Below are 13,110 nucleotides of genomic sequence, written 5' to 3' on the forward strand. Positions count from 1 at the left end.
GAAGTACCCGATGTCAATTAAGTTAGATTGAAAGCAATGTATCTAACAACAGAGAGAGCGATCCCGTTGTAATCCTTCTCTAACGATGTAAAAAATACGATTCATAGTTATACATTTTTCAGTCTGGTGCGATATGGAACCCCACATAAAAAATTTCGATAGAAAAATATAATTTTCTCTCATTGTATCAGAAGCAATGCCACTCAGCTTTTAGTGATTTTCGTCTTTCTAATCAAATGGTCATAACAGCTCAAGTTCCGTCCAATATTTCACCTATATTCAACTTTAGTCGATTTAGTGTCGCAAAACATTTATCATAATTGATCAGAAATCAATAACGCAAACAAACAAACAAACGTTCTTCTTTATATGTATAGGTTTTGTAAAACTTACAAATTTTTTATTAATAAAATGCACGATTTGCAAGCGAGCAGTAGCAACACTTTTCGAAATAAAGCAATTCTATCTCCAACGCCCGAGACTGTTACCACTAGGAAAAATGAGTGCGAAAAATAGAACTTTCAGAATTTTTAATTAGTATTTTGGCTCATGAAAGTGGTAAAGATGAGAATAGTCGAAATGGCTTCCCTCGAATTTTCGGAATCGGGAATAACGTATTTAATGTTTGGGAAAGCTATTTTTATTTCATCTTTTATCTATTTTCCTATTTTAACAAACTCTAGGATTTGAAACAGAGCAATGGTAACAACTTTCGAAATTAAGCAGATTTTCGTCTCCAGCTTGCGAGACTGTTGCCACTCGGAAAATGAGGAAGAAAATTATCATTTTTCCGAGTTTTTAATTTATAGCTCTGATTTATCTATTTTTTTTTTTTTTTTTTTTTTTTTTTTTTTTGAGAAAAGTGACGTCGACATATTCCGGGACCGATAAAAGAATTGTAGAAAGTTTGGTGGTGATAGCTATAGTAGTGACCGAGTTATAAGAGGACAAACACACAAACTTTCTTCTTTATATACTATATAGATAAAAAGTATGAAACTTTCCCAAATGTAAGTATACGAACCGCGAGACTGTATTAAAATTTGGATTTACTTATTTGACAAAAAAGATTTTTTTAAAAAATTTGCCATCGCCAAAACATGAATATTTTCGTGATTTAAAAACATTTCGATAACTGGAAGTATATAACTACAAGCAACGATTGCAAAAATAAAGGTCGTGTAGGGACTTTTAAGCCGGATAAAGGATGTTGGTGTACATATACGTGAGCATATACATATACGGTTGGTACAGCTAACCTGCAATATAAAAGAGAGAAGCACGCCTACTCTTTAGAAAATTTCAATATTATTCGGCTAATCGTTTTTGAGTTATACATACACACATATATTATATCTACATACATACAGAGAACACGAAAAAATCCCTTTTGAATGCATTATAAAATATACGATGAAAAGGAAGAAGTCTTTATTCTGTCCGTATGAGATGTCGCACAAAAATCATCCAAATGGATTCAGAAATGGACAAAATGGATATTTCCACTGAAATGTGATACTTGAAATTTTTCGTAATTATAATATTTCCTTTATATTGTAAAATGCAGTAATAAAATATTACCTAAATGGGAAATCTTAGAAAGATGAGAATTAGTACCAGATTTCCACAGCTATACTTTTAAGAAGTGGTCGTAAAAGAAAGTGGTTCGCTGAGAACTTCGTTCTAAAAGTTCAAGCAATAACTAAAAAATTTTCGAATAAATTGTGTCTGAAAACTGTATGTTCTGTCGTTCAAAAGTAGTGGACTGTAAATTCACTTGATGTTCCCTCAGTGTAGAACCCAAGAAACCTCAGAGTCATAATGTTGACCGAAACTACTTTATTGGCTTTCAAACATTAAGTTGGCTGAGGAACGGCGAAGAACACGTTGAAATCTCCGACTTCAGTAGCGGTTCACCAAGTAAACTCAGGAGAACCTCTGCTTAGTTGAAACTCACAGCAACCTAAAAGCTCTAAACCCGAGCTTTACGATCGTAACAAATTTGTGTCTGCGCCGCTCCTCGGTACAAAGAGAGAAATACAATTTGCGTAACATAGAACTAAAACATTTAATCTTTTGCAGAGCACTGTACGTTAACGTCGGAATTTCAGCAAGAAACGTTGTATGCAATCTATTTAGTCCTAAAGGAGTATACAGGTAAAAAGTTGTAAAAATTGCGCTTACCGTTTTAATTCTGTGGGTGTTCCATGAGGTGGAACACTGCGCCGCCAGAGCTTTTAAAAGTGCGACTAAGCGAGCATTGCAGGGAAGCACGAAAATGACTAGGAGCGTTTGCATAAGAATGAAAAAACTCTGTATTATGGCTGTATACATGGTTTCCTGGATATACACAATATTCTTGAATATATACGGATAAATGAGATACATATCTATATACACAAGTCCTATATACAAAAATGTTTATAAATTTTCCTATTTCTTAGCTTCGTGAAATTGTTCAAAGCAAGTCACACCTTTTTGATGGAAGCACAAACCAACTAAGATTAAAATAATTAACTACGATTAATATTAACAAAAAAGAAAAATAAGGTTATAATATATAGATACACGAAAAATATCTACACAATTATTGAAAATAAACGGGAATGAGACTAAAAAGAAAGCAAAAAATTCGCGTAGGTCTAAGTAAAGATGAGTCAAGCTACTAATGAAATTCCCGCCTAAAACTACCCCCAAAAATTTCGAGATGCCAATATTAATGCTTTCATAACACAAAAACCACCTCGCCCCTCAATGCTGCTTTGTTTGAATTCATTCCCTCCCCAAAATTCAACGGAAACAGAAAACGAGAACAACGGATGTTCTCTCCTAAGAGCACAGATGTTCTGATTAGTAAGAGCATGAGATTGCTAAAGGCTCAGGGTTCCCGCTAATGGAACACCTGGTTTTATTCAATGATTCTGGGTATGATTTTTGTATGAAAGATTAAAAAAATAATTTGGAGTACAGCCAGCAAAATTATGCCTACTTTTTCTGCAAATAAAATTTTTATATCATTAAAAAAATAGAGAAAATTACTTGAAAAAAATGGATTTTAATAACACATAATAAATTAAAGTTATGTGTCTCCTTGTGATATGCTGCTATCTACGGTTTGAAAACAAAATTTCAAAGTATATTATAAAAGCATTTTTATCTATTTACGGTTGAATTTAGAGGCTTTCGAAGCGATTCAATTTGGGTGTTCCATGTAGTGGCACACTGAGACACAAAAGCTTAACCATATTTTAGAATCATTTATAAAAATATCTAAATGTAAAGTTAAATATAAAATATTCGTTTCAAAGCGATCGTTGACGATTCCATATCTCTTTAGTCTTGCGTTGCATCTTAGAGAGACATTGTGAAAAACCTATATTTACTTATTTTCTCAGAAACATCGGTCATCTTAGGATGGTAATCGACAAGAGAATTTATTGTACCTATATTTTCTTTTTGTAAAATTCTGCGTTTACATTTTCTAGATCTAAATTTAAATTAGATCTTTCTCAAAAAAATAGTGTGAAAATGAATGCATTTCCGTTAATACTCTATTCCGGTTATAACTCTATCTGGCAGCAGTGGTCCAGAGGTAAAGTCGTTGAACACTAGTAGCTAGACCCAGCACAAAAACACGCTGCTTGAGAATTTTGTGGTTTTTCTAAAGTGTAATGTGCGTACGAAACTTTTCCTGAGAAAGTCCTCCCCAAACGCTTCCCTCCCCTTAGGAAAAGAGCTCTAACGTGCTCTTCCAATAATCCAATAAATATAAATACGGTACTGAAATATTACGCAGTTCATCCTGACTTGTGTCATCACAACTAACGAATCGCAACATGCAAAGGATACTTATATAAAAGGATTACTTTGAAGAAGCTGAAGGAAAAAGAACAAAAGAAGTCTTAATTTTATTCAAAGAACATAATATTAGAAATTTCAGACATGCATAAAACTTTTAAATACATTTAATCTAAAGTAAATGCTCCTTTTCCCTTTTTTAATTTTTTAAAAATATATTGTTCATGAAGAACTGCCAATACAACTTTATGAAATGACTTAATTAAATAATAACGTTTAATAGTTAAGTAAATAAATTTAAAATTCTCTTAAAATAAAAAATAAAAAACTGCGTAGTACTCCCATACGTATCATTAATTTTCTACTTCCTTTCAACTTTTCAATGCAAGAGTTCCTTCTTGGATTTTTAGCAAAAAATTATTAATGAAAGGAAATATATGAAATATAGAGGTAAAAATATTCCTCATTCTTACTCGCACCTAGAATTCATTACTCGAATACGCACCAGCACCTTTTAAATGTAGAAAAGATATATCTGCAGAATAATCGTCATGCGATTATTTTATTTACTCTCTTTTATAGGAATATATTTTCCACGACGATATTTTTAAACTGCGAAGTTTTGGAACCGCTTTCTGTTCTTCGTCGATGTTTTGTACCACGATTGTTTTCTTCGATGATGTTTTAGACTTACGATATGTTTTCCTGCCTTCTTTTCTCCCACATGTTTTCTACAACGAAGTTTCCGTCTTACGTTGTTTTCTCCGCTACGTTTTCGTCCGCGATGTCTTCGTCGGACCTCCTAGAATTCACTCGCAAGCAAGCGAAGTAATCGTTCCATTTAGACTCTTGTCCTTCGACAAAATAATACCTGGCCCATTATGGATTTATGCAAATATACAGAGACGTATAAGATTATGGGGTTCATTTAAAAATGACTTTTCAGTCCACTTTCATATTAGTTTGATTACCATTAAAAACGAACATGAGAAAGGTGTCTAAAAATTTGCGTCTTATAATTAGGAATTTTTGAATAAGATTACAATCAATTTTTTTTTTCTTATGGTTGGCACTTGCCTATGTCGGCATCGTCCTGCCCTAAGGCCAGATCGGTAGTCTCTTTATCATGGAGGCGCCTAGTAGGCGGGCCATCATTGCCTCCTATGAAGGGACAGACAATTTTACAGCCATGCCTTCTCCGGGATTCGAACCCGAGCCCTTCGGTCTTCGGCACTCAGTTTTCCCTAACCACCATAACGGTAAAAAAGGCTTGCAGCTACAGATTTGATTTTATTCTTGACTTATCATTATAGTCGTTAGAATATTTTATTCTCACAATTAAATATTGTTTTTTTTTTTTTTTTTTAGCTTGTACAACGATGATTCAAATTTTAGTGTTTTTCCAGCATCAAAGCGGTGCGCACATTGATTACAGACATGTTGTTTAAAAAAATAAAATTTACGAAAAAAAAAATGCAGATCAATTTTTTAACAGTGGGAATCAATTTTTGGTAACTATTTCAGTAGTGTCAGTTAGGTCAGACTTGTAGAGATTAATATTAAAATATTAAAACTGAGACTCGGTCTTTCAGAAAGCCTCACAAGTACTTTCTCTCTTTCCATAACAATGTATGTTATTGTCGTTAGGATTGATCAATACCAGTATTGATCACCGATAATTTTTAAGAAAATCTGTGATAACTATTTACCGACTTTTAAACAAAGGAATGAAGCTTATCCAGGGTGAGCTGTCAAGTACTTCAGAAACTGTGTTCTTAAACGTTTAAAAATATTTCATATCTTTTAATGAAATACATCTGACACTGAAGCATGTCTCCATTCGATGATGCCACCGATGCTTGAAATTATATTCACAGTTTCAGCATGTTTATAATAAAAATTGTAACCAATGTGCTACTCACTAGTTTTCTCATATACTCCTGCGCTTTATGTACTTTAAAATTACAAACGGCTACAACTGTGTCTCTGTTCACCTTGTTTATTTAATCAAACTACTTTGTCTTTAACTGACAGAGTGTTGGCTTTATAGTAATATATACTTCTCACACTTCTGCTGCTTTGTTTTGTGTTTAAAATGTTTCTTCAGTTTTATTTGGACCGTAAACGCTTCAGGAAAGTAATTGAGAAATCTGATTTAGATTGTGCGTGTTGATGATTGACTGATTCAGATGCTTGATTATTTTCTGATTAGATCTCATTTGCGTCTGCAAGAAGTGCCAATAATTAGGTAACAAATCTATGCAGACTTTTCGTCAGACTTTTCTCTTAAAAAGGTTTACACGAAAGCATCCATTGCCTTAAGCAGATAGCGTTCGCGTGCTTTTCCGTAATCCAATCCTAATTTTCATACATTTAGTAGTAAGTTGACGTACACCTTATTCCTGACAAAATAACAACTTTTTTAAGATATTTTTTTATCAACTTGTCTGAATTCTCTCTATCTCTTGAAGAGTATAAGAATTTCAGCAAATAAAACTGGCCCAAATTTTATAACAAAAATTAAAACACGCTTAAAGCATTACACTACACGCTTAAAGCATTAATGTGCAAATTACAACAATAATTTGCACGCTTAAAGAGCGCGCAAAATCGCTGACGTTTTAATCATAGCAAAAGTCAGTACTAAAAAAAATAGCATTAAAATTATGAGACAGATTGAGAAAGAGATGGCCTCTATTTAATTTTCAAGTATATTAGCGCGAGACGAAACCTGCGGTTTTTGCCAAAATGTAGCTAAACTTATAAGAAGAGGAAAATAATGCGTAGCCAGCGGCTACTCTGAGCAGCGACAATGGACCAACCAAAGATATACAGATAGGCGATTCTCTAAAATGGGGAGGGCATGGATGGTACGACAGTTGTACCAACGCCGGCGTCTGAGAAAGTCATTCTCCTTGTACAACTGCTGTACCAGCCGGCTTCGAGAGGTTAATCGCATTTACGTTTACTCGGATGGAGAACTCAGTAAAGGACTTCTTACCACAATGCCCACAGTTGGATAATCTTCGGTTTCTGGAAAGAACTATCTTAGCTGGTAAAAGGCAGCAGACCAACAATAAAGTGCTATTCACATTCAATGTTCCCATGTTTAGCTATTGTCTATTTTGCCTTTCTGCTCACTTTTCAAATATTTGATTTTGAGTGAAACGATCGTTAAGATAGTAGGTGCTTTGAAATTTATAATCATTCATCCTTTGGTATTTAATTAGGAAAATTCTCATCGGAAGACTCAGTGTGAAAGTAATTCAGCTAACAGGGAGGTACTGCTATATGCGGTAGAATTACATTTGCATAAATGTATAAAACCGGCCCTTTAAAAGAGCTTCAACGTTTTCATATGAACGTGTATTTCTGTTGAAATTCAACTAGTTGCAAAAGCACAAATCTTCATAATTTATTTTGAGATGGTGGAAAAACAGTGCTGATCAAGCTAAAAAAAAAAAAAAAAAAAAAAGGGGAGGACTGTGCTATATCTCCCGTTCTACTGGGCCGATTGACAAAATTCAAACTGCGTTTTTCATGTCTCGAAAGCGCGACTTAGGAATATATTAGATTTATACATAGCACTATTCTTACATAGGCATCTAACATAGACATGTGTTGAAATCTTACTCCAGCTTTGGATTGGCGTGAAACGTGATTGTTTACAAGCTCTTTTGCGATTTCTAAATTTCTTTTGACTTTTTTGAAGGTGTTTTTATTATAACATTGCAGTTTTTTTTTAGTATTTTTATCACCTGATAATTATGGAAAATTGTGAGGAAGATGTAAAAAATAAAAGATCTTATATTCATCGACCAAAGAAAAGAAAGTTCCAGGGAAATCAGCATAATGATACAATGAATAAGAAGTGTGGTGTCAGTTCTTCGTTTAAAAAATTAAATAGTGACACTGTTTTGCCACCAAGAGATAAAGATAACTTTAGAGCCTAATTTTAGTGGTTATAGACTATTTGATTTGGATATCCTATTTCAATTTATTGAAAATAATTTATGTTGTAAAATTTGTAATGTTCATTTAAGTGAACTATTTTATCATGGTTTAAGCTCAAAATTTGAGTTACTATGCTCAAAGTGTTCATGTAAAAGAACTTTCAGAAACTCTAATATGATGGGTGTCCGAAACAATATATAAGAGCTAAACAGAAGATTTACGTATGCAATGCGAACTCTTGGTCAAGGGAAAGCTGCTATGCAGAAATTCTGCTGCGTGATGGATCTCCCTCCTGTGATTGCACATCGTTCTTTCAAATTCGTCGTTAAATGTGACTGTAAGTAGAGACGGTACGTGGAAGACTCGAGGACATACGTCTTTGGTTGGAGTCTGTTCCGTAATAGGGTCAGAAAGCAACACAGTAATCGATACAGAAATACTGTCTTTATATTGCAAAGGTTGCGAGTCATTTCTAGGAAATGGCGTAAGTGAACACAAGGCCTGTTTGGAGAATCATGCTGGTTCTTCAGGAAAAATGGAAATGAATGGAAAGATAAACAATTTTTCATGTTCCATGGAAAAAAGAGGTGTAAAATATACTTCTTATATTGGTGACGGTATCAGGTTCAATGTTCTGTCTTACTTTCTTCGGCAACATGCAAGGACCTGACTCGGAACAGAGAGTTTACTAAAGCTATGTTCAATAACTGTGGGAAGTAGACAGGATACACAAGAAGGGTATACAAAACCCTTTGTTTTTCTCTCTTTACAATGATTTCCGTACTTCGGAATACAAAGACCCACTACTTGTGGTCTAAACGTAAGAATATAAAAATATTTAACTAAACTCTAACTTAACTTTGGAATAATAAACGTGGAAGATTGGCCTTATATTAACAGGAAGCCGTATGTAGTACAGAGAACTGTTAACACTACAATACGTTTAAAAATTATCACGAGGATTAAACCTCTGGCCTGGAAGGCAACCAGCAACTGAGTAAAACTTCTAAGGTAAGCGGCCTGCTTCGACTAACTCGATCCTCTCTCTCGCTTGGCAAAAAGCCACAACTTAAGTACTTGGCGTTCGCCAGACAAATTTTGCATAAATAAGTTAACGCTTTTAATTCTGGCCGGAAATAGAAAATAAGAAGTGATAGTAAAGATTTAAAATAAAATAAACGTTAGTAAAACTTAAGATCCTTACATACTTCCCGCCAAAGTTAATTAGTTTTAAACTGAGGTCTAAAACGACCTTGTTGAAAACTTTTAGCTCTAGAATCTAACGCGAGGCCAATCTTTTACAAACATTTCTCACTAGAAACTAGAAATTAAAAAAAAAAAAAAAAGAAATTTGTTTTTACAATAGCAGCTCCAAGGACACGCAATTTTTCATCAGTACTGCATCTAAACAGGAGCTTATATTCAAATCTGGTTCCTTCCAGAAATCTGGAAGGAAAACTAGTTTAATGAAATGTTACACAATGAAATGGCAAGTAACATGCATATTTATATTTCTCTTAACATTCTTATTTCATTCATGACTATTTTAATTATCTCTCCCCGTGCTCTCTGACATGTGTTGTAAAAGAACACCAAACACGAATGTGTTTATGTATACGTGTTCAACACTTCCTCCTACAATTAAAACACTAACGTGTTAAAAATTCAACATACCAAGACCTCGTAACACACCCTAACTTCAACTCTAAACCCTGAGGTACTATTCTGAATGTGGCTAACTCTGAAGTGTAGCGTCAGAGAGCCTAACTACATTCATTCAACCTTTAACACATATTCACCATGATTTGGTCTTTTTACAGTCACACGAATAAAAAAAAATTTAACATTACTTTCACTTTTACCATATCACGGTATTCTTAACATTTAAAATAACAGTTCACATTGTATATAAGAACATATTAACATGCCGTTAATTTTACGCATTTGAAAACATACATTAGTAGTACATTGTTAACTTCTATTCTTTTCAAATCAAGTGCTAATTCTTCTACATTGAAATACTACATTTCAAAAAGTCTTTCAGACTAAAACTTCTTTCTTTCCAGAATGTTTTAAATAAAATTTATACAATAACTTTTACAATATTTAAGTCTTTACATATTCCTATCATACATCAACTTTAGTTTTACGCGCGAGTAATTGAAAAACATAATACCAAAATCGGTAACAACTCATTTCTCGCCTTTTTGGCGATAAAGGTAGACCTCGCATGACGTAAAACTTCTTGAAATCTACCACTTGCATTAAGAATGAAAGATTAACTTAAGTTTGCAAAGTAACATAAAATTTTATTTATCTTTGTTATATTCGGACATTCTTTTCTGAGCTCAGTCCTGGGAGGTAGCGCAGATTCTCGTTTGATTTATCCTCCTTCTTGTGCGGGCTCGCCCTTCAGTGCCTTCCTCTAGAAGCTTTCTTTTTTCTCCAGTTCGGTCACCCTTGAATACCTTCTTTTTCGCCTCTGCCTGTGGTCTTGGCCGTTTGATGGCAGCTGGTCTTGGCGGAATCGGGAGACTTCTTTCGCGTTCCTGCTTGGACCTCGTTGGTGGCCGTTCAAATTTTCCTTGTAACTTTTTCTCCGCCGCTGGTGGCCCTTCCGCAGTTCGGCGACATTTGCTGCGGAGAGTCCTGTCGGATGAGAAGATCTTCCGTTTTAGAGCCGGATTATAGTTGCCGTCATTTCTGCTGGCTCTCTTTGCATACGTCGTCCTTCTCCCTTCTTCATTCTGGGGGTGTTCGTAAACTCTCTTTTCTGGACGGTGGAACGGCTTCTTTTTCTTGTTACCTTTAATTTTCCGGCGGGGAAACTTTCTTTTCACTTGCTCCTGCCTGTTAATGGCTTGCCCTTGAACTTTTCGTTGTTCCACCTCTGGAGCTTGTGCCCGCCGTGTCTGCCGTGCCGGATCCTGCAAAAGATCTGTAAATATTTGCATTTTATTACGATCATAGTAGGGTTTGATTTGATCAATGTTTGCGGAGCAGGTTTCACCATTCCTGGCTTTTAACACTACTACAGCGTGAGTTATTTTTTCTATGACATATGGTCATTCAAATCGTGGAAAAAATTTGGCAGTTTTATCTTCTGGTGTTGAAGAAAGTGAATGCTTAATTTTTAACACTTCATCCCCTACTTTATAAGTTACTCCCCGTCGTTTCAAGTCATAATACAGCTTTTGTTTTCTCTGTGCTACTTCAGTATTCTTTTTTGCTTCTTTAATTAGTTTTTCTATATCACCCATTTTAAATTCTGGGGCGCTTTGTTGAACATAAAATAATTTATCTAACGGCGTAATAATTATTCTGCCTAAAAATAAGTCAGCAGGAGTTTTGCCCGTTGTATCATGTTTTGCGGTCCTAAGGGCGAAAGCAAATTCATTGACATAGTTATCCCAGCTTTTATGAAAATTGTTAACATAACTACGGATAATTTTCACTATATTTCTGTTGACCCGTTCCGCTATATTTGATTGCGGCCGATACGGAACCATTTTTAAATGACGTATGCCCAGTTTTTGGCACATGTCTTCAAATATATTACTTACAAATTGAGGACCATTATCCGATATTACTTTTAGGGGCACCCCGTATTTTAAAATATATTTATTTAAAATATAATCAGTAACTAATTTCGCGGAGGCTCGTTTTAAGGGAACAATTTCGGTCCACTTACTAAAATGATCACCCATAACAAGGAGATAGCGACTTTTATTTAACTGACTTTTTGGGAAAGGGCCCAATAAATCGATGCCAATTATTTCATTTGGTAATTCCGATTTAATACTATTTAGAAACCCGGCCGGGAGGAAATTAATATAATTAACTGCTTGACATGTTGGGCAGGACTGGACATACGCCCTTGTTAACTTTTGCAGTTTAGGAAAATAGACTGCCTCGCGTACGCGTTGGATAGGTTTTCGAATACCAGCATGAGAAGCTAAAGGGCTGTCATGGAGCTCCTGCAGGATATTTAATCTAAGACTAGCTGGGATAACAGGTCGAATTTCGTTGTTGGAATTCGTAGTTTTTGTATAAATTAATAGACCATCTATTAGTTCGTAATGGGCCGTCCTATTTCTTATCGCCACTATATCTTGGTGGCTAAAATTTTCAGGATCCTTTAAATACTCATAAATGCTTCCAAACTCAGGATCCTTACCCAGTTCGGTTATTACAGTTTCTCGGGAATTTATTGTACATGCTGTGAGCATTGCCACCTTTACAGTATTACCTTCTTTATCTATTTTAATTCTGGATAGGGCATCTGCTACGATATTTTCCTTTCCGGGGGTATGCTTGATTACCAGATTATATTCTTGTAGCTTGAGTGCCCATCTTATTAACCTTGGGGATAAGTTTTTCCTTCAGTACAATCTAGTTGCCGCCGCATGATCAGAGTACACTGTTAATGGCGCCTTTCCAAAATAGACTCGGAACTTTTGCACTACTAACAGAACTGCAAGTGCCTCTCTCTCGGTCGCGGAATAGTTTCTTTGTGTTTGATTTAAAGTTCGGCTAAAAAATGCCACGGGCTGCTGATTTTGCGAAAGTAGCGCTCCTACCGCATAATCCGAAGCATCCGCTGAAATTTCTAAATTCTCATCCTTTTCAGGAAATTTCAACACAGGGGCTTGCGTTAATGCTTGTTTTAATTTTTCGAAAGCACTATTGGCTTCGGCCGTCCACTAGAATCTTGCCTTTTTCCTTTTTAATTTTAACAATGGTTCAGCAATAGCTGCAAAATCTTTTATAAAGGACCTATAATATGAACAAAGTCCTAGAAAAGAAGAGAGCTTCTTCGCCGTGTTTGGAGTCGGATACTTTTGTACAGCGATTATTTTTATTCGTCTGTCTCTATTCCTTTCTGAGATATTTTGTAACCTAAATATTTTAATTCAGGGGCTGCAAATTTGCCCTTTTCGACATTAACTTTTAGACCGGCCTCATTTAATAAAGAAAACACCTGTCTTAAATCCTGTACATGTTGGTCGAGATTATCACTAGTAATAATGATATCCTCTAAATGGATAAATGTGGACTTTCCATGAACAGGCCTTAACACAATGTCCATACATCGCTGAAATGTTGCCGGTGCCCCTGAAAGGCCAAACGGCATACGCAGAAATGCATAAGTGCCAGACTTGGTTATAAAAGCAGTCTTAGGCACGTCCTCAGGCCTAACCCCTATTTGAAAATAACCAGTCGTTAAGTGTAAAGTCGTCATATATTTGGTGGATGTTATGTTCCTTAGAATTTCTTCAATAATAGGTAACGGATATACCGGATATTTAGTTATGGAGTTTAATTTACGGTAGTCAATTGCGAATCTCCACCTTTTTG

Source organism: Stegodyphus dumicola, chromosome 2, assembly GCF_044657685.1.
Source record: "Stegodyphus dumicola isolate Sdum_Otavi_A_Nest chromosome 2, ASM4465768v1".
In the NCBI taxonomy this organism is placed as follows: domain Eukaryota; kingdom Metazoa; phylum Arthropoda; class Arachnida; order Araneae; family Eresidae; genus Stegodyphus; species Stegodyphus dumicola.